General features: G+C 47.7%; 1 pseudogene; it reads right to left on the reverse strand.

Annotated features, from left to right (window-relative positions):
• Nucleotides 1-26,421, reverse strand: part of LOC136113845 (dynein axonemal heavy chain 9-like) — a 248,318-nt pseudogene that overhangs the window by 137,627 nt on the left and 84,270 nt on the right.

Consider the following 26,421-nt stretch of genomic DNA (forward strand, 5'->3'; position numbering starts at 1 on the left):
TTCGGCATCAGCTTCAAGTGGAGGGCGGTTTCTTAGAAGTCTCTTTGTGCGCTTCAGTCATTGTCACCTCCTGCTGCCCAGCACTACAATGCTGTTTTCACCTGGGCAAAGGCGCAACTGTAAATCCAGATGACTCCAGCCTTCAGGAGCATGGAATCCCTTCATTCAGCAAACTCAGCAGCAGCTTCTTGTTCAGCTCCACATCTTTGGGGATTGCAGGAAACTGAAGTGGGAGGCTTCACTGATAGCAGATATGGCTTGTGAGCTTCTGCCCAAAAATGATGTGCTGGATATAGACATGAATGGGAGCTTTAGGGGTTTACGTGGCCACAACAAAACAAGTGAGGGATTAAAACCCACCAGCACTCAACAGCTGATGTAAATTCAGCCCTCAGCACAGCCTCTGAGAACAGAAAATGTTCTGACAAAACCTTCTTTCAGCCAAGCACATGTAATAGCGGAAGGGTAAATGACTTGCTATAACACTGTCAGGATTTTAAAATCAAGAAATTCAGTTGGGGCTTTGCCCGAATGAAACATTTGGAAGGCCAGAGGTGTGTGTTACTGTGAAGGTGTGTGTTACTGCCCAGTTTGGCTTGGGCAACACGTTAAATTCCCAGTGGAAATGATCCAAGTGGGAGCTGAGGACCCTCTGCTAACAGACCTCGCCACATCTGGGGGACGTTTGCTGACCTCCAGCCTCCCTCACCTGTGTAAGGAAACAAATCACACTTCCCCAGTGAGGCTACAGCTCAAACACAGTTGAACAGGGACAATTTAATAGTGTTTGTGCAGTGGAAAGAGAGAAACAGGAGCTACGCCTAAACAACTAAATCCACTCTCTTTAGTGGTATCCTGGGGGCAGCACCAGGAATGCAGATTTATGAACTTCACTCCTCCAGTTTCACCCCCTCAACACATCAAACAAGTTCCCTTTAATGTCAGGCTCGTTTCCACAGCAAAACCAGTCTGTCACATCCATTTCTCCTCCCTTCCCACACAGCCTGATGCCCAGCCATGAAAACGCCTGATGAGACAGCGCTGAGCGGGGCGGGCTCACACCGCCGCCTCGGGAAGGCACAGCTGAAATATCTAATGCGCTCCCACGGGTGGCCTGCGGAGCCGTCCCTGGCACAGCAATGCCAGGAATAAAGGCATGAAAAATTCTCCTCTTTCTACAAACGTCACGGTAACCAGGTACTCAGATTTCCCCTCTCTCACACCAAAAAGGGTGGCAGCTTGCACACAGAGCTATTTGCTGCTTCTTCGGAAACTTTTGGGTAACACTTCAAGAATAATTGTACAAAGAGAGACCGAGGTGGCAGGAAAAATGACAGCAGACCATCACCCCAGAGTGAGGAGAGAACACTATTAATCTCTCTGTGTGTGGTATTTCCAGCAGACATTGGTGGGTTGAAGTCCCCCACAAGAACAAGGGCTGGCGATCAGGAGACTTCTCCCAGCTGCCCACAGAATATTGCACCTGCCTCTTCATCCTGGTTGGGTGGGCTGTAACAAACCCCCACCAGGATATTGGCCTTGTTGGTCTTCTTACCCATGAACACTCAACCAGGACAGAGCAAGAAGAATTATTAAAGAACAGAAAACCTGCAGGGCAGGTTCCCAGAAGACTCATTTTACCTCATTTTCCCTGCTTTGTTTCAAGAACACAAAATACATCACAAAGGTCAGCGACTAATTGATAGAGCAAGCAAGACTTGGATCTGGAATCCAGTGATGCAATATTAACCAAGGTCATCCAAAAAATGACTCAGCAATGAGCTCTGAACAGAGCGCTGACCTCTTCATGGTGAACATCACTTGGAAAAACAAATTACTCATCCCACGCATCTTCCTAAGTCTTCTATGTCCTAATAACTGGAAGCCGGCTCCTGCGTTTCAGGGTACTGAGGACAGTCGCTGTCTTCAGGGAAAGATGGTGAGGAAACATAGGAAATGGAAAACATTTCTTTAGAAGAAAAGTTGGTCAACAGTATCAAGTTGTCCAGAGCAGGGACGAGGGGTGGAGAGGGGAAACAAGTCAAAGGAGGGGGAAGAGGTTATTTTGAAGTTGGAATGGTTAAGTCAAAATGTACCCCGCAACTATTTGCACAACAGCTCCCTCATGCTGAGGCCACACTGGAAGGTCTATAGAAACGCATAAAACTCATAATTAACTTGTCGTGGCATCCAAGCAGCAGGAAACTGGAGAATCCTGGTGACAGGAGCACTAGTCCTCAGACGTAAGGCCACACCCAGGCATCGAAATCCTCCACCTTTGCTTTGAAATTTAAAGAAAAAAACAAAACCAAAACAACCCACAACATATCACTTTCAAGCACCACGACACAGCTTGGAGATGACACACCTGAGACATAAGACTCGTCAGCTCCTCAGCACCAGGACCAACCATGGGTGAGTGTAAAGTTCAGACAAGATTGAACGTTCTGGTATGATTTTCACTACTGCTAAATATCCACACCCTTGTTTCAACTCGGCAGCAGTTTTGACTATTGCACACATCTGATATTTCAGGTGTTTAATTTTAGGCCCCCAGTGCTAATCTCAGATTCAAATTTGACACATTTCTCCTCACTGCTCTGCATCTTCAGGAACCTCACAAACAGGCGTTTCTCACCCAGCCTTACTCCAACCAGATATGAACATCGCTTCCTTTTATCCTTCTCGCAACAGTAAAATAGACAAGACCCCAAGGTGCTGTGGCTCCCCATCTCCTCCCCAGCCCTCCACCACTCCTCAGCACCTCTTCTGTGGCTGGTCAGAGAACCCTTGCCAACAAAACACCTATATGCAGATACAACTGAAGAATACAAAAGGTCCCCATGTTTGACCGACACTACAGGGACTTGTTTCCCCTCAAAAGGTTGGTTTCATATTAGTTGCTTGCAATAAAAAATAGACCTAACACAAATTTTCCATCACTGGGACACCACCAAAACCAGCAGCAATGCACAGGTCAGCAAAATGATTTCCCCCCATAGGTAGGGTGGGTGTGAGGTCGCTCTGGTTGACATCACTGGTTCTAACTGGTGTTCTCTGCTACTGGCTGTTCAACCGCAGCCCCATCCTTCCGCAGGAGATGACAGAACCTGCAAAGGGGACATGAAACATGCCCCCTCCCATTCTGTGTCCTCAAAGACCTGTCCTGCACCATGAAGAAAGCAAGTGCTCAAGTGAGACGCAGGCTCTCAGAGCCAAGAGGCACTAATAAAGCCCATACATCACCCTCCAGCGAGGCACATACCCTTCTGAGCACGACAGACGTTGTTGATGTCAGCAGCATTACCCAGAGCACATAGGCAGAAGGGAGTGAACCCGCTAGTCCTTCATTCCCACCAACCCCCTGCATTTCCTCAGAGCAGCTTCAGGAGAGGTCCATTTGCCACAGCAGAAGCTTGTAAGAGAACATTTGAAACAGTTAATAGAATATGAAATGGAGAGAAAAACGGGAGCTAGCAACTGGTGTAGACAGCAAAGCTCTGAAAGGCAGTTTGAGTCACTACAGAGGGGTTTGTGAAATACTCAGAACAACATCTAGTCTTTACTGCACAAGAGTGCCAGTGCTGGTCCTTGGCAGGGCGATTTGGGGATGGCTGGTCTACATTTCAGACACGCAGTAGCTTCCCTCAAAGATGGACAGCATAATGCAAGGAAAAATGACCATCAGCTATATTTTAAAAGGATTCTTGCTGAAGTCATTGTAGATCCCCTGGATGCTACTCCAAAAATCACTGATCTCCCTCTATTTTATAAGGTATCTTGTCACAACTGAAAGATAATAATTAAAAGATGTACATAGCCAGTTGGATCCCTATCTCATTTCAGTTCCTGTGATCTGTCACCAGGGACTGGCACCACCCCAGCAGCAGGGACTGAATATACATCCCTCCCCTTCTCCTTTCCAGTACAGACACAACTCCTGCTCCTCAAAGAACCAGTTCACACCAGACTAGAGCCAGGATCTAGTGCAAATTTTACACTCTGCACAGTTCCAGCCGGTAAAGTTCTCCTTCAAACCAGGATGAGGAGATGCCTCTAACAGAGAAACACGAAAACCCATCAGCTTTTAACCCCAAGGGTTTGCTTACCTGTGCAGATGTGCTCTTGAGCTTCTCCAGGCCATTCTCCAGCCGCTCCATTTTTGCTTTTAAATCCTTGCCCTTCTTCAGTAGCAAATTCTGATAGAGTTTGATTTGCTCAAGGAAGGACTTTGGAGTGGTGTAGTTATATCGTCGCTCATTGCTCAGATACAATCGCGAAATCTCGTTGACACTTGTGTGGACATAGGCCATGAATTTGCTTATTGAATCTTTCACTGAATCCTAAAAGTAAGATGAGAAGACAAGGAGAAAATATTTCAAACTGAACAACTATATGTAGTGCAGATCTGTGCCATATACAAAGGAATTTATTAACATTTTATTCTGCTGCAGCAAAATCCAGGCTGGAACATCCAAGTTGATCCCTTTTCATTTGTTATCTCTAAAATAACTTTGTCTGTTCATGTACTGTATACCTCTTTTTATATCTTTTTATCTCATATTTTATCTTATTCCAAGCAATTTTTCTAGCATTAAGCTCTATAAAATAACAGCCTTTCAAGCATAAATTTGGGCTTTTCTCCTCTACAAATAGGGAAAGCACACACATAAAAAGAAACATTGTAGACTTTATTCTACAAAAATCCTGCCCAGAAAAGCTAAATAAACATAACTGAATCTCTTTTAGTCTAGCAGCAGGTTGTCATCAATGAGAACTTGACATAATTTTGCCCTTGAGAATTACAGGCGCTCAGACACGCCTGTGGAGAGCAAAGCCCACGTTCCCTGCAATAACCATAAGCATTAGGTTATTTCCTGCACCGATTTGTAAGCTGCCGCTCTTGCTTGCAAAGCAGTGGTGTGTCTGGCAGTGCTATCAGTGCACAAACACAACATGGTGCCCACGGCCATGCTTCAGCTGAGGGCTGTGCCCCTCTCTGAAAAACCTGCTTTGCTTAAGTTAATTAGCATCATAGAAACATTTTGGTTGGAAGAGACACTTGAGAACATCAAGTGTAACGATAACTTAACTCTGGTATTAAATCATGGCCCTAAGAACTTAATCTCTGTCTAACCCCTCCACAAGGATGGTGACTCCATCACTGCCCTGGGCAGCCTGTTCCAATGCCCGACAGCCCTTTGGGGAAGAAACCTTAGTTAATATCCAATCTGAACCTTCCCTGGCACAACTTGAGGCCATTTTCTCTCATCCTAAAGCAGTAGAGAGTTACCAGCAATTCCTCTCTGAACGGTCACCCAGATGTCCTGGGTGAGTGCTGTCCCTGCAGTGCTGTCCCCATCGCGAGAGGCACTGCTTGCACCAAGCAGAGGGACATGTCACACCTGGCTGCCACCAGCACCCCCCGCAGAGGAACCCAAACCCAGGCACGGCCATGGCAGCCCCAGATGCCAGTGGGTGAGGTGCTCACCTCCACGGTCTCTGTTTCTTGCAGAAAGCGGAGGCTGACAGACTCGAGGGCCTCCTGCGGCCACTCCTGGAACCAGTCTATGGCCGTGCAGCTGATGATGGCAGGGAACCTCCTGCTGCGGACACGGAGCTTGCTGCCCACGGGCGAAAAACACAGCACAACCTGCAGAGCCCAGGGAAGGAGAACGGGAGAAGACACAGCCAGGAGCAGGCATGGGGTTCCAGCTGCACAGCCCAGCTCAGGCTCTTCCATCCACTTCCAACGGGCACAGACTGAAACACAGGAGGCTCCATCTGAACATGAGCAGAAACTTGTTTGCTGGGAGGTGCCAGAGCCTGGCCCAGGCTGCCCAGAGCGGGTGTGGAGTCTCCTTCTCTGAGACATTGAAACCCGCCTGGACCCACCTGTGTGATCTGCTCTGTGACCCTGCGTGAGCAGGGCTTGGACTGGGGGATCTGCAGAGGGCCCTTCAGCCCCACCAGGCTGGGATTCCGTGAATGGAAGATCTCACAGCACCAGCTGAGGTTACAGCAACCTCAGTCCTTGAGCCCTTGCACTTCAGGCCAGCAAGCCTGGCATGGAAAAAAAGGTAATGTGGCAGTGAACACATTTTTTCTCTGCAATAAAGACAAGCAGTGGTGTTAAACATTGCCATGGTCAAAAGCAGAAGCCTGGCACACTTTCAAGCTTGAAGCTGGGTTTTAATAAAACCACCCTTCCCTGCTTCAGCAGTGAAACAAAGCTTTGCCCAGCAGGGAACTGGCATCTGTATTCAAGTGGTGCAACCAGGAATTAAAGTGAATGGATCTAAATTGTCCTGGCAGGACCACAGGCCCACCTGGGCTGTTTCCCCGAAAGCAGCATTGAAAAGAGTCGAGGTGGCTCAAACTCAAAATCTGCTTTTATCAGAGTGAGACATTTTTTGAATAGAGAAACCTCAAAACAAAGCAGAACAGAAATAAAAGCATTTATGAATATATTTTCCCTACTCATTGCATTTTTGTGCAGCAGGTCCTTTGCTTTTCAGGCTTTTATTTCAGTCCAGCTGCTAAAAGTTTCTGAGTTGCAGCAAATTGTGCAGTGTATGTGGGCCCCTGGGGGTCTCTCTTTGCATTATTCTGGGGCCTGGTCAAGGGGCTGTTACTCCCTTGCCCAGCATCCCCTCTGCCCTGCACCATTTCTCCTTCCTCCAGCCTTATCCCTTCCCTCATCCCCTGCCTTTCCTGCAGGCTGGGAGCCTCCTGCCCCACAGCCGCTTGGCCCACAGCTCCTCTTGGCAGCACAAGCTCTGCCTTTGCCAGCAGGAAACTCCTTCTGGAAGGACGTAAAGTCAGGACAAGGCAAAGTACCTTTCCTCTTTGTTGCCTCACAACCAGCTTTAACAGCAAGATAAGACCCAAGAACCAAAACCTACCACTACTGTTCATCACAGCCCTTTTCCTGTGAGCCCGCTGTGGCTCATAAATCCATATAAGCTTTGTTAATTGGCCACAAAGAAGGACATGGACAAGATGCCACCATGCAATGAAGTAGCAACATGTGAGCAAGGACCAGCTTGGGAAGCAGTGTATCTCACTCAGTGCATCATCCCTCTCCCACTTGTTAGCCCTGGCTGGTACCTTAGCAAGTGTCATAGGACAGGCTGCTGTTAGCTCAGATGTCGCTATAGTGGGTCAACACCTCCATCATGATCTGTTTTTTAGAAGCCACAAAAGAACTGCCTGTAACAAACCCACTTTAGTTTCCATTTCAGAAGAGGTAGCTGAACTTAGAGCTCCTGCTCCTCTGCCATGGCCACTGCGCATGGGGACAGACACACAGAAATCCTTCCTGCACCTTCAAGCATATGCCTTGGGCACCTCTACGTTTTTCTGTCAGGGCCAGGCAAGTTTCAGGAAGCTGTCCATGTACAAAAGCCTCTTCACAGGATCCCAGACGATTGGGCTGAAGGGACCTCTGCAGATCCCCCAGTCCAAGCCCTGCTCACGCAGGGTCACAGAGCAGATCACACAGGTGGGTCCAGGCGGGTTTCAATGTCTCAGAGAAGGAGACTCCACACCCGCTCTGGGCAGCCTGGGCCAGGCTCTGGCACCTCCCAGCAAACAAGTTTCTGCTCATGTTCAGATGGAGCCTCCTGTGTTTCAGTCTGTGCCTGTTGCCCCTCACCCTGGCGCTGGGCACCACTGTCCATCCTCTGACACCCACCCTGGAGATATTTATAAGCATAAATAATACTTCCTAGCTGACCCCATCCATCTGCTGTAACACACGGTTAAGGAGAAGGGTAGAAAAAAGAGAAGGGATCAGCCTCAAGTAAATCATATTCACACTGCCCTTCCAGTGCACCACAATAACAGGAATAGATCCATGAGGGGACGGGAGGCAGAAGACAACCAAGATGCTGAAAAGTCACAAAACAGCATCAGGACTCATCAGAAAATCCCCTCTACACCCAGAGAGGGAAAGAGCAGGACTGCATTCCCTCTCCTTGGGCACCTACACTGTGGCATGGTCCTCAAATTTTCCCTCAAAAATTAATTTTCCAGTTGTTCCCCATCCTAAACATGTACCTTCCCACATCAAAAAAGCAACGGGCCACCCTATCTCAGTGACCGTGTCCCACCAACACAAACGGAGCAGTAAGGAGGAGGACATGCTTTCATTGAGCAAAGATCAAGGCTTCTCTCTTTGCCCTCCCCAGCTCCTGGCCCTGTGCCGGCAGCAGTGAACAGCGCTGCAGAGGGGTAAACACCTTCTGGAACAGTCTCACTCTCCTGTGCGCCTCACTGTGCTTTCCCCGTGAGCTGAGCACACATGGGAAATAGTCCTGAAACTGTTCTGGGATCTTTTGGACATATTCATAAGGCCTTTCTATGCTGGATTATGGGCTGTGCTGGAAGAAATCCTGTAGGCACATTGCATGCCACTCAGTTTCCAGCACTCTGTTTTTAACATAATACTTCATTTCTTCTGGCAATGGAACCCCAACAACATGAACACTGATCCCTTCAGCAGCTCTTTCAAGCAGCAAGACCTCGTCCTGATGCACCCCTGTGCCCGGCTTTGAAAAGGGAGCGGCTGGTCCTGCTCAGCTCTTGAAAGAGAACGTTCTCAACTTCCATAGTGCTTTCTAACACCCAAGAAGTGATGGCAACAGAGAGCATTTCCTGCACTTCAGTACTACTTGCTGAGTGCATCACAGTTCTCATCATGAACAGGCAGAAAAGCCTTTCAGGCTGCGGTCTGACCTTCCTACCAGGCAGCCCAAAGCATCTTCACCCCATGCTCCTGCACCAAGGCAGATGGCGAAGACCTGAACTCCCCCAGCCTGTCTCACCTTCAGCTGCCGTCGAACACGCTCTATAAAAAACTTCCAGCAAGTCTCCCTGGAGTCCACCAGCCCTCGGCCTTTGACTTCATTCCTCACGCTGTTGATTATGTTTTCTACTTCATCATCGGGGAAGAGATCAGGGATTTCACCTGAGAAGAAGGCAGGTTTGGGTTTACTGGTCTGGATTTTGTTGCAGTCGCAGAGCAAAGTGAAGCAGGTGCCTCCCTCTTCAGGGCCTTGGGGAAAACCCTTCCTTGAGAAAAATCGTTGTGCCAGGCGCCCATAGGCCCCAGCAGCAGCAAAGTGGCACAGAACATCATTCTGCTAAAAAATAAGCCCTTGTGAGAGCAACATTTCTCATAAAAGTATGAGCTAAACAAACACAGAATAAAGCCAAAGTACAGAAAGTCCATTTTTGTCAGATCGACAGTGCTGATTAGATTACAAAAAAAAATCGCAAATACCTAATATGCTATACACAATAATGAAATAATTTCAGTTTTGCAAATCAATTCGTTACCTGTACCGTTCCTGCAGCTGTTCAATGCCATTGCCAGTGCTGGTAAAATAACTCCCACATCACCAAAACATTTTAAAAGTCAGAAATCTTTTAAAAACTTTTTAAAGTTAATAGTTATGCAACTGATTGCCAAAAACATAACCAGCCAATTTTTCTTTTTTTTCTGGTTACTTAATTTATCACCTATTCACTTCCCTTCTGGCTTCTGATTTGATTGAAATCATTATTATTGAGTGAGATACTGTCAATATGAGCACTAATTACTTAGGAAAATACACTAATCAGATATCTGCTTGTTTATAAGAGAGTCTAAAATATATATTCTGTTCTAGCTCCTTAGGTGATGGAAAGAAGTGAAACAAGTAAGAAAAACAAGCCTGCAGAGAGCGGGAAGCAGCCAGAGCCCTCAGGCAGCACCCGCTGGGTGGCACTAGGTCACGTTTTGGGAGGTCATAGAACCATAGAACGTCCTGACATGGACAGGACCCCCAAGGATCATGGAGTCCAACTCCTGTCCCTGCAATGACAACCCCACAGTTCACACCGTGTGTCTGAGGACATTGCCCAGTCTCTCCTTGAACACTGTCAGGCTGGGGCCGTGACATCGCCCTGGGAGCCTGTTCAGTGTCCAGCACCTCTGGGTGAAGAACCTTTCCCTCATGTCCCACTGCCCTCCCTGGCACATCTGCTGCCATTCCCTGGGTTCTGTCACTGTCACAGAGAAGAGCTCAGCCCTGCCCCTCCTGCTCCTGCTGAGGAACCTGCAGCCCCATGAGCTCTGCCCTCAGTCTGCTCTGCTCCAGCTGAACAAACCCAGGGACTTCAGCCGCTCCTCATACGGCTTCCCCTCCAAACCTTCACCAGCTTCATGTCCCTCTGGACACCCTCCAGTAGCTTTATCTCCTTTTCTCCTGTGTCCCCAGCCCTGCACACAGTGAATGCTGCAGGTGAGGCCGCCCCAGCACAGAGCAGAGCGGGACAATCCCCTCCCTGCTCGGCTGGCCGTGCCGTGCTGGATGCACCAGGACACGGGGCCCTCTTGGCTCCAGGGACACTGTTGGTTCATGTTCAACTTGCCACTGACCAGAACCCCCAGAGCTCTCCATGGAGCTGCTCTCCAGCATCTCGTCCCCCAGTCTGTCTGTACAGCCAGGGTTGCTGTGTCCCAGGTGCAAAATCTGGCACTTGCCCTTGTTACACTTGTCATGGTCCCTCCCATGGTCCCTTCCTCAGTCCTCAGTCCAGCCACAATTCTGAGCTGCCTCCCCAGACCCTGAGTGAGGACTTCTGATCTGTCCCCTCTTCCCCACATAGCAGCTACAGGAAAATGTGACACCTTTCTGAACCACCGCAAAATGACCTGGACATCCCAAACCAGGCTGCTTGGCCTGCCCCTTGCTGCAGGACACTGCAGAGCTTCACTTCATGTCATGAGATATTTGTGCCATCTACACAGGTGACAGGAGCTACTCACCCGCCTCCACAACAACCCCTGTCTTTACTCCTGATTACAAATTTATCACAGGCAGAGATTGTTTGCTGCTCAAACCATCTGGCCAATTTACAGCCACATATGTCAACTCTGGAGTTTCGCACAAACTATCGCTTCCCTGTGCTTTCAACTCTCCAGTCCTCACCATGCACAGAGGTCACCCGAACCAGCTGGAGTCTTCCCACTCCTGACTCATAAATAAGGAAAAAAGCATCATGCAGTTGGTAGCAGTGATTTTCCAGGGACTCTGGGGAATATGCCCAGGCTGGGTTACCCCCTGCGGTCACGGTGACACAGCCGCACGCTCCCATGTGCGCTGTAGCTGCAGTGCGCCCTGCATGGGGAGTGCTCCACCACACATACTCATGCCATGTTCTGCAGCGAAACAGAGCATCTGTGTGTAGGCTGGCTATTCTGCAATTGTTTGGGCAAGCAACAACTCAAAAACTTTAATGGAAAAACAAAGAGGAAAAGGACTGCAATGGGACAAGCAGCTAGGTGACGCACACAGACACGGTCATTTGGTGGCTTTGTACCATCCACCAACTTGCAGTCAAATATTCCAGCCAGGAAAAACCTTATTAGGTAACTAGAGTGCGGATGCATGAGATCCACAGGTCAAACTCTTCATCTGTTGATACATTCCTTGGGCTCTGTCCTCAGCTGCAATGTCACAACAGACACGTCTCTTAACTGTAGAGAGTATACCATGAAGTATGGAAAAACTAGGTACACAACATCAGAGAAAGAAAAACTATCAGATGATGGAGTACATCCTCACAAAGGAGACCTTATCATGGCTTTTAGTCCAGAACATAACCCACATATCTTCTAGCTCACTTCATATATTGCCCTTCTGTATATTCTAAAACCACAGATGCTACCATGAGCACAACCACACTGAGAAGGGGGAAAGGGGAAATCAAGCAATGACAGAGGTACCTGATGCTAAGAAGTCACTCACCAGCACCAAGAACTGCTCATCTGCCACTTGAGCGTCGGTCATCAGGAACACGATGCCTATGTTCTTCACACCGGCTTTCAGGTACAGGTTTGCCAGGTCTGCCTGGACGTTGAAAAGCAAGAGGACTTAGGGGGTGCACCTCCATTCTGCAAAACTCAGGTAGGTACCACATCTACAAGCAGGATATTTCAGAATCTTCCCATTAACCAAGAATAAAGCAATGGCAATTAATTAGCGTGAAACTGCACTTTGGCCACTCTCCATCTTCATGGCTGAGTCTGCCAGGTTATATGGGGGAGTCTATCGCTGTCATCATTGTAAGACTTTACCCAGTAAGACTTGACGTTACGGCCAGGTCTGTGTAACACAAAAAAAAAGAGAAAGAAGCCCTGGCCAGCACCGCTACACACAGGGAAATGCTTGTAGCTGGAACACCTGGAGGTCAATGGATGTGGCTAAAGACATCAGTGCAGTCCCTGGTTGTGGAGGCTGCCCTGGGAGTTCAGAAAGGCTTACTGTGGGCACAATAAGTCACTATACGGGGACATTAAAGCACCACAGGGACTGGGAGGGACAGCAGCCACTGAAAATGTTGGACCTTGGTGTCCCCATGCTGTAGATTTCTCTGATTTCACAACTATACCTGAATTTTCTTTTTTTTTTCTGAGGTGCTGCAACACATTTCTTTCTGCTTGTGAAGAAAGGAGAAGGACACCTTGTGCAAACAGGGATGTTTTCAGTTTTATTCCTTTCCAGAGTCTGAGCAGGGACTCGCCCTTCAGTGTCCCACTCAGTGCAGTGATGCTGACAGAGAAACTGCTCATATGGAAAAGCTGTTTCACCTCAAAGGGGACAGTGTCCTGATGAAGGACACAGTGTCCTCCTGATGAAGGACACCAACTTCTTGAAATCCAAGTTGTTCATGAGATGGGAAAAACGCCATCATCCCGCTCAAACTCCATCATTTCCTTCCTGCCCCTCCAAGCAGGATACAAGGCATGCGGGAGACACTGAAGGAATTTACTGGCCTGTGTTCCAGAAACTTTCTTAGAAATTCAGCAAATACACACGCTCCCTCAAAAAGAATCATTTGTTACTTCCATCACTGGAAATTTGAATTAGATCAATTATAACAGCACGAGGGGCCAATGCCAGACAGGGTAATCTGTCACCATCCTGCTCTTCCATATCTAAGAAAAAAAGATGACTCCATATTTCATAAACTCTTTGAAAATGAATAGAGTGAAGGGAACATCAAATTATCTTCCACCTCCACAGACAGAAGTAAAGACATGCTTTGAAAACAAGTTTATTAATGCTGGTTTCAAGCTATATTCCTAGATGGGAGCACAGGTTTTCTCAATGAATAGGCAGGTAGGAGCTAGAAAATTGTACGAGTGGGGCTGAAGAACACAGAGGAAAGTTGAAAATACCCAATGGATGGAGGATCAGGCTTGTGTGACGTGACAAAAACATGACAAAAACAACCTGTACACAACTACAGGTCATCAGGCCCTGCCTCTGATGGGGAAGGAAGGCAAGGGTTCATTGGCCATCGCATCTCCCGAGCAGAATGGCGTGAAGTTACTGAGGTTGTGATTTTTACAACATTTCTGATGAGAATCCTTTTGCCAGCAGCTAAAATACTTGAAAATCATTTCAACGATATTTTACAATGTTGATTTGTAACTTCTGTGCTCACTAGCCTGCGCATAGATATAAGCACAGGCACCTGTTCTCTATAGTGAACCATCCACCATCCCCTCAGTCCCTCCCTCATACAAAATCCTGGTGGAAGGACTGGATACGACTTTGGAACTCTCCTCCTGCTCTCTCCTGCTCCTTTTCCACCTCCAAATCACTCCACAACAGGCACCTCACAGGTGAGCTAATTACCACATCTTGGTTTAATTAGAAATAATAGTCAAATACGGTTTCTTGAACAAGCATTAACTGAATGTCCACACCAGGGGTTTATCATCGGAGCCCAGCGCTGACTCTGAGCCTTGGGCTGGGATGTTGTTGGGTCTGGCCAGCTCAGAGGGCTGGCAGGGGACATCAGGCCTGTCTGCACCCCACAGATGTGTTGGGAAGCACTGCTCCTCTCTGCAGTCCCATATAGTCTCTGGAGCTTTTTACTGTCTTCACAATGGCGTCATTCAACACGCAACAAGACAGAATCACGGGATCCCAGCCTGGTGGGGGCTGAAGGGACCTCTGCAGATCCCCCAGCCCAAGCCCTGCTCACGCAGGGTCACAGAGCAGATCACACAGGTGGGTCCAGGCGGGTTTCAATGTCTCAGAGAAGGAGACTCCACACCCGCTCTGGGCAGCCTGGGCCAGGCTCTGGCACCTCCCAGCAAGCAAGTTTCTGCTCATGTTCAGATGGAGCCTCCTGTGTTTCAGTCTGTGCCCGCTGCCCCTCACCCTGGCGTTGGGCACCACTGAACAGAGTCTGGTCCATCCTCTGACACCCACCCTGAGATATTGATCCATTGATCAGATCCCTCTCAGCTTCTCCAGCTCAACAGCCCCAACTCTCACTGAGTCTTTCCTCATCAGAAAGATGCTCCAGACCCCTCAGCATCTTTGTCTCCCTCTGGTAATTCCTTGTCCTTCTTAAATTGGGGATCCCAAAGTTTTCAGGGCAAGTTCTGCTTTTTATTCCCTTCCGCTCCACCTCAGCCCCAGGAGTCACCCACCTTCAGGTCAGGGATCCCGTACCCTTTCCTCAGCGTGATCTGGAAAAGCTCCAGGGAGCTGATGAAGGCCGCCAGCCTGGTCAGGCTCTGCTTCCCGCTTCCACCCACGCCGACCAGGAGCGCGTTCCCTCGGGGGGACTCCAGGATCCGGTTGATGCGGCAACTAAATTGAAGCATATAAAACCTGTCATTAATAAGAGTATTTTTCTTATTCTCTGCCCACTGCTTTTCAATATATATTTTAATCACTAGGAAGCCGTAGTCTGAATGGGATGAAAAATGTCAATCTAAGAGACATGTCAGCAATCAATCCCCATCTCTGCTGAGGCCCAAACAAAGGACGTAGCTGATTAAAAAAATAGTTTGGTGGCGATTCAAACTGTGTCCAATATTTTTCCACCTGCCAAGTCCTGCTGGATAGAAATATTTTAAGGTGAAGGCCTGGATGTCTTTGCAGGGAGGACAAGGGAAAAAACACATTACATGGACATGCAAATAGTGAGAACAGAATTCATGGCTCTGGTGCACCTCTCCAGTGAAGGTTCCTCTTCACAAAGCATTTTGGGTTCATGTTCAGGTGAAGGGTCCTGCTATGCATTAAAGCATATTCATATACATCTGGAATAGCATAATACCTGTCTGGAAAATACAGTCCAACATTATTTATCCAAGCCACCATTAAGAGTGAGATTTTGTCACACTTAAAATGAACTTGCTATTGTTTTTCAGGTCTGTTCACTTGTCCTTGAGAGTTGCACAGTGAGCTCTGCCCCCAGTCTATTCTCTTTAAGCAATTGCTGACATCCCCACGTTAAAATCCCAAGTGAGGGAGGTTTAGAGGATCCTACCTGTGAAAACCTCACTGTCAGGTGTCTGAAATGCAAGCACCATTCCCCTCTTGACATCACTGCCTTTATTCAACTCACTTAACTGAGTATTTTCCTAGACTAATCTAATTAATTTTTCAAATAAGACTGCAAGAAATACTGTACTGCTTTATTACAACTCAAGCGTCTTATGATCTATGTGCAGACTCCCACAGATTGTGAAATTAAACCCAGAATAGCAATCCAGCTTGTGTGGAGAGCTGGAATGTTCCTGCTTTTCATTCTCTAGCTGGCTGTCCCCAAAAGCAAGGGCACGGGGTGTGCGTTGGGAATGGGCACCATGAGCCCCGGGTCAGGAGGTGACTGACCCATATCCCCCACCTCCCCACATACATTAACTCCCTTACTTTTTTTTCCCAACAGAAACTTCACAACAAATTCAAGATGTCATCCATAAGCTGTTGGAGATGGAATAATTTGTGTGTTTCAGCAAAACGCAATTTCCAAATGCGCTGAATCGAAATCACTCAGCTCCAGTGAAAATCATGCTGAATACTCAAACCTCGCCTTCCCGATTACTCACAATATTAACTGGAGGGATACTGACAGGTTTTGTTGAAAATCCCAATTTATGTAAAGTGCAAAAGAAGCACAAGATTAAAATTACTGTCACCTTTCTGCAAGCAGAAACACCAATGGACATCAGGTTGCATATGACTCATTAATACAAAGAAGTAAATGCCCAAACTATAAGGGAAGCCATGCCCCAGCACAGCCAGCACGCTGCACCGCAAAAGGAACAGATTGCTGAGCTCTTAGAACAGAACTGGTTAAACAGCTAGGTAAAAGGAGTAGAAATTTATATATATATATATGTATTTTTTTAATTTGCATGAGAGTAACTGCATTAGGTTACCAGGTCCAGCAAACCTGAAATCACCCACACAAGCGTGCAGCAGGACAGCGGCTTCCTTCTAGCTTAGTCACAAACCTGCTCTTCATGATACAATGTTTCCAGGCAAAATCAGTTAAAACTATGATTTACAGGGGAGGTTCATCTTCAGAAATTATCTGAGGCCAGGTCTGCATTTCAGCCCCCAAAAATCAGACCACACCTGGAATATTGTGTCCAGTTGTGGCCCCTCAGTTCCAGAAGGACAGGGAACTGCTGCAGAGAGTCCAGCGCAGCCACCAAGATGCTGAAGGGAGTGGAGCATCTCCCGTGTGAGGAAAGGCTGAGGGAGCTGGGGCTCTGGAGCTGGAGAAGAGGAGACTGAGGGGGGACTCATTCATGTTTACAGATATATAAAGGGGGAGTGTCAGGAGGATGGAGCCAGGCTCTCCTCGGTGACAACCAATGACAGGACAAGAGGCAATGGGTACAAACTGGAACACAGGAGGTTCCACTTAAATTGGAGAAGAAACTTCTTCCTGGTGAGGGTGTCAGAGCCTGGCCCAGGCTGCCCAGGGAGGTTGTGGAGTCTCCTTCTCTGCAGACATTCAAACCCGCCTGGACCCCTTCCTGTGGAACCTCAGCTGGGTGTTCCTGCTCCATGGGGGATTGGACTGGATGAGCTTTCCAGGTCCCTTCAACCCCTGACATTCTGGGATTCTGTGATTCTGTGGAATTCCCAACAAGCATTTAAATCATGTATAAGAGCTGGAGGTACGTGTCACGATCCATACCACAGGCATGTAAATAGCTTCATAATGATCAACGGAGGCTCGCTATTTTCATATAGTCCCACGTGTCCAGTTTCCACAGGGAATCCAGCTGGACCTCCAGGCATCGGAATGCAAGCAGGCTTTCCAAAGGATCCAGGCAATTTAAGTGTCTCAGTCCATTCAAACTAGTAGCCTGAATTCACGTAATCTCACATTATATACATTTGAAAATCCCACTGAGAATTGTGTAAACGTGCCTCTAACCCAGTTGTGAAAGCATTTAGGGACATCCTGGTGTAACTAGTTCTGTGGCTGGCTGTCAAGTGAAGACAAAAAGCACTTGATCAATGTCATGTACAATAAACGTCTGTGCCGTATGCAGAGCATCAAGGGCCAAAGATGTAACAGCAACCAGACTTCAAACGACCAGCAGCATGCTGACCCTCCATCCGACAGCCCCGCATCCTCACAGTGTCAAAAGATCCCCCCAGCAGCAGCTGGAGAAGCAGGGCAGTATTTGTGCAGGACACACCACGTGGGCAGATGAAGCTTCTGCACACCTCCAGCTCCTTCTGCTCTAATAATGGATACCGACATCCTCCAGAAACCTCCATGGAAACAATCTGCATGGATAAAAGCTACAATGAGAGCATAAAGACAGAAAACTCCCTTACACGTGGCACATGGCGTCCTCAAACAGCACCAGGCTCATGGCAGCGTTGACTTCGTTGTAGCTGCCCAAGGCTTCCACAAGGATCTTGTTCAGCTCCTCCCAGGTCGGAACTGGCCTGTAGCTGGGTTCTCCAACGCCTTTAGCGAAATGGCAATAAATGTTCATTCGCTTGGTCTGCTCTAAAGTTTCCTCAATGTCCTGTCAAATTTAAAAATCATTTTTAAAAAAGGTATATAAGAAGTAAAGGAGAAAACACTGCAGCTCTATGTCATCTTTCCAAGTGAAGCACAGTGTTCCAAAAAATGTCCATATAGCTGCACCTGTGTGTTGAAAAAGGGGAAAGAGCGACAAAAGGGAAGGAAAGGGAAAGGATAAAGCCCCAATACTTGCTCTGGACCTTTTGTAAATCACAAGAACTCATCACCTTAAGAAAATGTGAGCACAAGAAAAGCCCCACAGCAACAGCTACAGCATGACACTGTTGCATGGACAATGATTAACAGCCAGAGGAAAAAGCACTGTCTGCGTTACTGTGATATTTGCAGGACTCCAATGGCAACACTGCCGGGTGATGACAGGACTGAAGCAAAGCAGGTCTAGAGCTTCCATTAGGAAGATATTTTGGAAAAAAAGGAAAGCACTAGGGATTTGTGCCTGCATCTCACTTTACTCCCACCAAGACTGGGGATCTGACTCTTTTGCTTTTGCCACAAGACTCAAGACATTTAAATAAAATAATTTAATTAATTCACAGAGCCGAAATCTCCTCTCCCCGGTGCCCTTAGGGAGAGCATCGTTCACCCAAATACCAACATTGGCAGCCCAGGAAGCAGTTGACAGAGATTTTGCTCCTGGTGTCCCACCAAGAGCATCACACTCCATGCAAGTGAGAGATTGGCAGACCTTGGGTCAAACTTCTCTTGCCCAAGGAACCTTTTTCCTGTAAGCACGTACGTTATTATCAGAGTTATGAACCTCAACACTTACGTCATATAATTTCTTCACCGTCTCCAGCTGGATTTTATCAAAGGTACCATAATCCTTTTCTTCAACCATCTTATCCCGGTAGACTCGGTTTGACTCGTGCAGGTAGAGCTTCACCAGGTCTTGGGGGTGCTGCAGACATTCCGGGGTAGAGAACAGAAGGCCCTGTGGGGTGCAGAGACCAGCAGTAAACCCCACCTTGACCTGAAGGGCCTGATGTCTCCCCAGCATCCAGGCTGAATGGGGCTGAATCACTCAAAATGCAGAGTTACTGTAACAACCTGCAAATAAACTTCTGAAGAAGCCCCTGGAGAACGTGCCCTTCGTTACCTCCAATTTCCCAAAGCAATTGTATATATTACACCAATTTTAATAGCCAAAGTGCATCCCCAGCGCAGCCTGATCTCCAAGAGTGCGTAGGGTCAGACACCAGCCCGACGGGCGGGTTTCTGCATCCCAACACCACAGCACGGCTGCTTTGTCAAGAAGAAGATAGTTTGGACATCTTAGCGGTGATGATTTTTTTCTAAAATCAATTAATTTTAATTAGGTGCATTCTGGCTGCAGGAAATATTAGTTTCTGTCTGCTTATGACAGCATGTTTACCATGAACTCTATTAAAATGCATAAAAGAATTATATTTCAAAGAGGTGTCACCTATTACTAAGCCTATTAACAGCACCCAGGGTTTTCAATGGCATGTATTAAACAGACAGTTTTTATTCCTAACATCTAATTATTTACACACAAAACATAAAATGTATTAAAAGCAATGTAAAGCAGGCCATCTCAGCTCGATGGATCATGGCTCAAATCATTTGGGTTTCACATTTGTCATTACAGCTGTCAAGCTGTTATTTTATTTATTTCAGAGAAAGGATAGTGAGAAGAGCTGATGACTCAAAGAGAATAAGGTGAAACCCATCAGGTCCTAAAAAAAAGTCACTCTAAAGACACTCCAAGCCACAAAAGTTGTGTTCTTGATGCAAGCAAATGTAAGGCTCAGAGGGAAGAAAATCCACGTTTCACAAATCTGTAAGCAGTTTATTAACTTAACACCTGAACATCTCCCCTTCCTTCACTTTACAGACCCGACTCTCCCGACTCCTCTCAGCAGAGCTACCAGGCTCTGCCACGGCAACCAGCTGCGTCCCCAGAGAGCGACGGGGACGCTCTAGATATGGAAGAAATTGCTGCCCCTGAGGGTGGTGAGAGCCTGGCCCAGGTTGGCCAGAGAGGTGGTGGATGAACCATCCCTGGAGACCAGGCAAGAAAAATAAATAACTTTTTCTTTGCAGTCTAAATAACATTTAAAATTATACTAACTAGTGCAGCATAGCGACCCCTTTCTAGCTGTCCTGCACTGCTGGATGAAGCACCTGCTCTCCTTTCTCCTGACGTTCTTCTTGGGGAGCCTGGAGCTGCCTCAGCAGCGGTGACATGAAAACAATGACAAACACAACAACAGCGTGTGGGCCACAAACTCAAGAGTCCTATTTAAAGTGCCAATTTTTAAATCTGCTCTGATATCAGGGAGGGTTGACGAGAGGCTCCAGTCACCCCCTTGGCACTGCATAGAATCACAGAATCATTTCAGCTGGAAGAGACCCTCACGAGCATCGAGTCCAACCATACCCTAATTCTAGCATGAAACCATGTCCCTAAGCACCTTGTTTAAACACCTTTCAAACCCCTCCGGGGATGATGACTCCACCACTGCCCTGGGCAGCCTGTTCCATAGCACCGTGGTTGCCATGTGCGATAGAGCAGCTGCTGGCACCTGGATCTCTGTTAGGAAGAAAAATAGCAGAGATGGGAAGAGAGAAGGAGGGGGAAGCTGTGAAACCAGACTGGCTCAGGTAACCACACGCCAGCCAAACCCAAGGTAAAGCTGTGCCAAACAACCGTGCCAGACCAAGGCACAAAACAAACTCTTGCTGACCCTGCGCCCATCTCGCCGCCGTCATTCCCAACTCAGCCACAATGTCAGCACGTAACACACAAGGTGCATTTCGGTGCTTCAAGCCTGAAGTTTGCAGGGCTCTTTAGTGAGCTCAACCAAGGGTGAACATGAAAATCCCTCCCCATGCAAAGGAGTGAGGAGTTCACTGGCAGCGGAGCCGACGTGGAGCAGCAGGACACGCCGGAGCCCCCGCTGCTGTCTGGCTGTCAGGAGGAGAGAGCCTGCTCTTCCCCAGCTGCCACAGATCTTCATGTGACATGCTGCTTCAAAATCTTGTTAGAAATAGGAATAAAAAGCAAAATACAACCCTGCTGGGTCTATGATTATTATTTTACAGAGATGACAGATATAATTTAGAGCATAATACCATGGTAACCCTTTCAGATGGAAAGAAAGACAGCAGCAGGGCTTTCTCTGGTGGGAGCCAGCGGGGAATGTATTTTTAAAAAGCATAATCCACAACTCTGTCACTGCAGAGACCTGTCTGCTTTAATCAAGGGTAAATTGCTTGGAGCGTACCAATCAATTTAACTCTGCAGTGCATGGTGGGACCCAGAGGCACGAAAAGGTGCTGTAGAAGTGCAAGACAAAGTAGTGTCGGACTTGAACCACAGACGGGACCCACTACAGAGCGAAGGTAACAGATAATACCTTCTGATGAGCCCAAAGGATTACAAAGGACTGAAGGGTGACCTTGCCCCTGCAGCAGTAACATCAGTAACAGTAAATTATATACTCACAACAACCAGGAGCCAGGCTGCCGTTCCTGCAGACCTTGCCTAACCCTGCTCCAGCCCCTTCTTGCCTGTCATCCCTGACTGTGGTTTCCAGCCCCTCCTCATATTTCCAGTGAAACGTGACAGCAAATTAAAGTTAGATTATTACAAATTATTACGGTACTTGCTGAGCCTTCTGTAGTCATTTAAAACCAGCCACGAGCCCAGGGGGCTGAAGATGGTCATAGATTTTGAGGTTCCTTGTTATTCTTTTTAAAAATCAGGAAGCAGCATCCTTCAGCCCAGACCCTGGTGTGTTCCCAGGTCAGCAGTGACCCGAATGTGTTTGTGTACTCAGCAGAGGAACCATGCCCAGTGCTGGCTTCCCCTCTTCATCCCCCTTCTTCACCCACAGCCCTTCTGCCAGTCGCCACCTCCCTGGAGACTCATGTTCCCCTTTGGGAGCCAAACCCCCCCACAACACACACATTACCCTGGTGTCACATAGGACCGACCAGCTTATCTCTACTTGAGGGCCTGAACCAAAGTTTCACCCTTGGCCAGCTGACGCCAGACAAGCAGCAGCACTGAGTACAATGCTGAGGCATTTAATGCTGTCCAGCTGAAGGTGAAGTCCAGAGACAAAATCAAATTAGAACAGTGGATGAAAATCATTGTTCTGCAAGGATACATGGAATTTCTCACAGCCTTCCCAAGTCAACACAACTAGATGGTTTGGTAGGGGTCTGGAGCATCTTTCTGATGAGGAAAGACTCAGTGAGAGTTGGGGCTGTTAAGCTGGAGAAGAGAAGCTGAGAGGGATCTGATCAATGGATCAATATCTCAGGGTGGGTGTCAGAGGATGGACCAGAGTCTGTTCAGTGGTGCCCAACGCCAGGGTGAGGGGCAACGGGCACAGACTGAAACACAGGAGGCTCCATCTGAACATGAGCAGAAACTTGTTTGCTGGGAGGTGCCAGAGCCCGGCCCAGGCTGCCCAGAGCGGGTGTGGAGTCTCCTTCTCTGAGACATTGAAACCCGCCTGGACCCACCTGTGTGATCTGCTCTGTGACCCTGCGTGAGCAGGGCTTGGACTGGGGGATCTGCAGAGGTCCCTCCAACTCAACCAGGCTGGGATTATGTGGGATTCTGTAATGCTGAGGCATTTAGTGTTTTCCAGCTGAAGGTGATGTCCAGAGACAAAAATCAAATGAGAACAGTGGATGAAAATCATTGTTCTGTAGGGATACGTGGAATTTCCCACAGCCTTCCCAAGTCAACACAACTAGATGGTTCATCTCAGGAGAAACCTATTGTACAGCCAGGGCAGCCTGGAAAACAACATGGCTCAAGCAGTTCAGACAGGAACCCACACAACAGAAGAAGACACCTGTGTCCTTGAACAGCCGCTGGAACCCAGGCTGGATATCCTGACATGTTTCAAAAAGCATTAGAGACCCACACTTGGGCAACAGAGTGAAACCACACCTGTGTCCCTGATGGGGCGCTGGACACCCTTGGGGCCTCCACAGCCTCGGATGAACCTGGATATCCTCACCTACCTGAATCTGAGCACCTTGAACTGGAGCCTAATCCCACCTTAGATCTGCAAAGTGCTGATGTCTGACAAGAGGACAGTCACCTTGGACTCCTTTCACCTCCAGTGAATGAGGTGCTTCAGAAACACAGTTCCTCTGAGCTCTTCTCCGTGTTTGTCCAGGAGGAAGAGCTGATGCACTACAGACAGAAATGCCCATTTTTCTCTGCTGGGGGAGAGGACGCGACTCGCCAGGCAAAAGGGAATCCCACTGAAGATACTCAGACCCCCAGAGACGATCATTCCAATCAGTCAGGACAAACATGAACAGTGCTTGACAAAGTCAATCCACTGCTGCCTGCCGAGCCTCCTACCCCTGGGTGTATAGGTTGCTCTTTTCCCTTTGGTTTCACCAATACCTGACAAATCTCTCTGGTATTTTGCCATCATTTGTAGTGAACACCTGGAGTCACCTTCAGCTGAACCCTCGCTCCAAGCAACGCAGACATCAGCCTGACCAGCTGGAGCCAGGTGGCAATGGGTCTTGGGTGCAGAAGGGAAAACATGAGAGCAGTAAGGACCTGTACCTGTTGAAAGGAATTATTGCTGACTTGATTTGGGGCCGTCTTCCTTGTTCTGTGCAACACTCACATGCGTACAATGTCCAAATTCATTAGCTGCAGCAATTAAGATACAAGTTCTTGGAGTGTTTTGTAATGAGGTAATTAGCACAGGACTCCTTGTCATAAGAGCTGTCAGGCAGTTTTGACAAAGGGAATCAAGCTGGGCTTCTAAGGTTGGTAGGTGCAGCATTAATATATAATATGTATATGTATATAACAGTATGTATATAATAGTGAGATAACAACAGAGCCACTGGACAGGCTGCAAATGGAGCCATTTTAAGGACCTGTGCAGAGCCAGCAGTATCACAGCACAGCGGCAGCAAGTCCAGGGGCTGACCCCTCCACAGCTGCAATTTCTACGTGCTTTGTGCCTTTAACAGTTGTCATTGGCCGCTTGTATAACTACAGAACAGTCGGTAAAACAACAATCTCCAAATGCCCTTCACACACACAGCTATTGTGCAGGCGGTGTTTGATTGCTTGTCTGGGATTAAAAGGAATTTGAAAAAGGCAACATGCACCGAGCTACATCCACCAGTTCTCCATCTGCCCACAAGCTAAGGAAACTCACATGTCCCTAACCAGGAAAAGGGGGTTGTTTATTCCTTTATCTTTTTTTTTTTTCCCAGTTAGCATCATATCAAGGGTCATGGGCCATGGCAGACTGGAAGGTGGGTGGAGAACTGGCTGGCCCAGCAGGCTCCGAGGTCTCACTGGAGCTCCAGTGCTCCGCAGGGGCTGGTACCGGGGCAGTGGGTGTCTCCATGCGGGAGCCAGCAGTGCTCTCCCAGCAGGGCTGCAGCTGGCACTGACCACGCAGAACGCAAAGGGAAGGACCTTGACAGGCAGACAAAAGCTGTGTGAGGTTCAATCCACTTTTGGGGCCCCCAGGACAAGAAAGACATTGACATACTGGAACGAGTTCAACGGAGGCCACCAAGGTCATAAAATGGTGGAGGACAGGACATGCAAGGAAAGGCTGAGAGAAATCGGTTTGTTCAGCTCGGGGAAAAGGTGAAGGGGAATTTTAATTCTGTTTCTATCCCTGGAGACATCCCAGGCCAGGCTGGATGGGGCTCTGAGCACCCTGAGCTGGTGAAGATGTCCCTGCTCATGGTAGGGGTGGCACTGGGGGAGCTGGGAAGGTCCCTCCAACCCAAACTGTTCTGTGATTCTTTGACTCTGTCTACAACTACCTAATAGGGAGTTATAGAGAAGACTGAGCCAATTTTTTTTGGAGGTGTATAGCAAAAGGACAAGAGGTAACAAACTGCAGGAAGGGAAATTCCAACTGAAATAAAAATATATCAGCTTCACCGTGGAGTGGGTTTAGTGGTGTGACAAGGGTCGGAGAGGTTATGGGAACTCCAGTCATGGAAACATTCAAAACTTGGCTGATCAGCCTGACCTGACTTTGAAGCCAGCACTGCACAAGAAGGGTTTGGACAAGAGAGTGTGAGCTAAATTATGAGTTTATGAAGATTGAAAGTAACACATGGAAATGCATTCCCGGAGTCCAGAGCTTCTTTCACACTCAATTTCAGGAAGAAAATTGTGTTCCCGTAGGGACAAACAGGATATCAGGAGATCTCAAAAACTCAAGAATATTTAATGTGAAGGAATAATCAAGAATGAATCCAAAAGGTAAGGAAGGATTTCAAGAAAAATTGGACCACTATTTAAATAAACATTATGAAGCCCAGGAGCCAGACTCCCCCACTCCTGAAGCCACGTGATAAACAAAACAACACCTGAGCTCAGTCGCTGCTCCTGCCCCAGCATCCAGACCTGGCAGGACATTTCCTAATATCCCACAACCTGAGCACCTTTCAAGCAGGTTACAGTTAAAATTAAAGCTTCCCATGGAAATGCTGCTTTTCTCTCTCTGCCTTTCAAAGCACAGATTAACTAGAAGTCAGGAGTTAACACGACCCACATCTAACATCAAAAGCTGCTGATGTTTAGCTGAGCATAAGTGACAGGTCTGATTCTTTCTTGGCACAAAAGAGTTATTAACTTTTTCAAGGCCCTGTTTTTGCATTTCCCACTACGTCATTACTTCAGTTCTTGTGTGATGGACCAGACCACAAGGCACCAAACTTTCAGTACGTACTTAGGAGAACAGGTGTTAAGAAGGACAGCAACAAGTTACAAACCGGGGTTCTACACGAGTTTATGGTGTTCCAAACCTCTCGATTCGGCTGCTGAGAACCTTCTCAAATTTTACTAATCAGCCTTAAACTCTGAAAGGCTCTTTGAGCAGTAATATCTACTGCTTCAAAGTATGAGATTTCAGGGGAAAAAAAAGTCTCTCCGTTGTTGGAAGAAAATATTTCTAAATCTGAACAACTTCCCCTTGGTACAGAACTGGCTCTGGTGGAAATTCAGTTTTAGCAATTAAGTCAAAGCTGGGTTTGATTCAATTATCACCTTTTTAAATGCCACCCTTCATGCACATACTGAGCATCTGACCATCAAGAAGCTAAGAGGACATGCCAGTACAGGCCAACAAGCTAAGCTGGATCTAACTTCAGGGCCAGTAACCCACTAACTATCCACCACCTGCTTCAGTACAATCAAATAATTTGCCTGTGTGGTGGAACAGTGCCATTAATCCCCACATTTACACGTGTGGAACTGAGGCTCCCAAAGATGAGCGCAGCTCCATCGCACTCACCATCAGTCATTTAAGTGCTGAAGTCGGAAGCCCAAAGCTCCCTTCAGCTGGTCCCTTCTACAGCCAGAGGGCCTTTCAACCCACCCCAAACCTGCACATCCATCTGGAACTACTCATCCCTCCCCGCTGACCACAAGAGGCTGGAAAGTAACTAAGCTTCTCAAAGCCATGGGCAATGGTTCTGGAATCCATCCAAAACTAACAAGGAATTAAGGAATGGCCTAAGGTCACCCACTTTACTCAGGGCACACAC

The sequence above is a fragment of the Patagioenas fasciata genome, chromosome 29, assembly GCF_037038585.1.
Source record: "Patagioenas fasciata isolate bPatFas1 chromosome 29, bPatFas1.hap1, whole genome shotgun sequence".
Lineage (NCBI taxonomy): Eukaryota > Metazoa > Chordata > Aves > Columbiformes > Columbidae > Patagioenas > Patagioenas fasciata.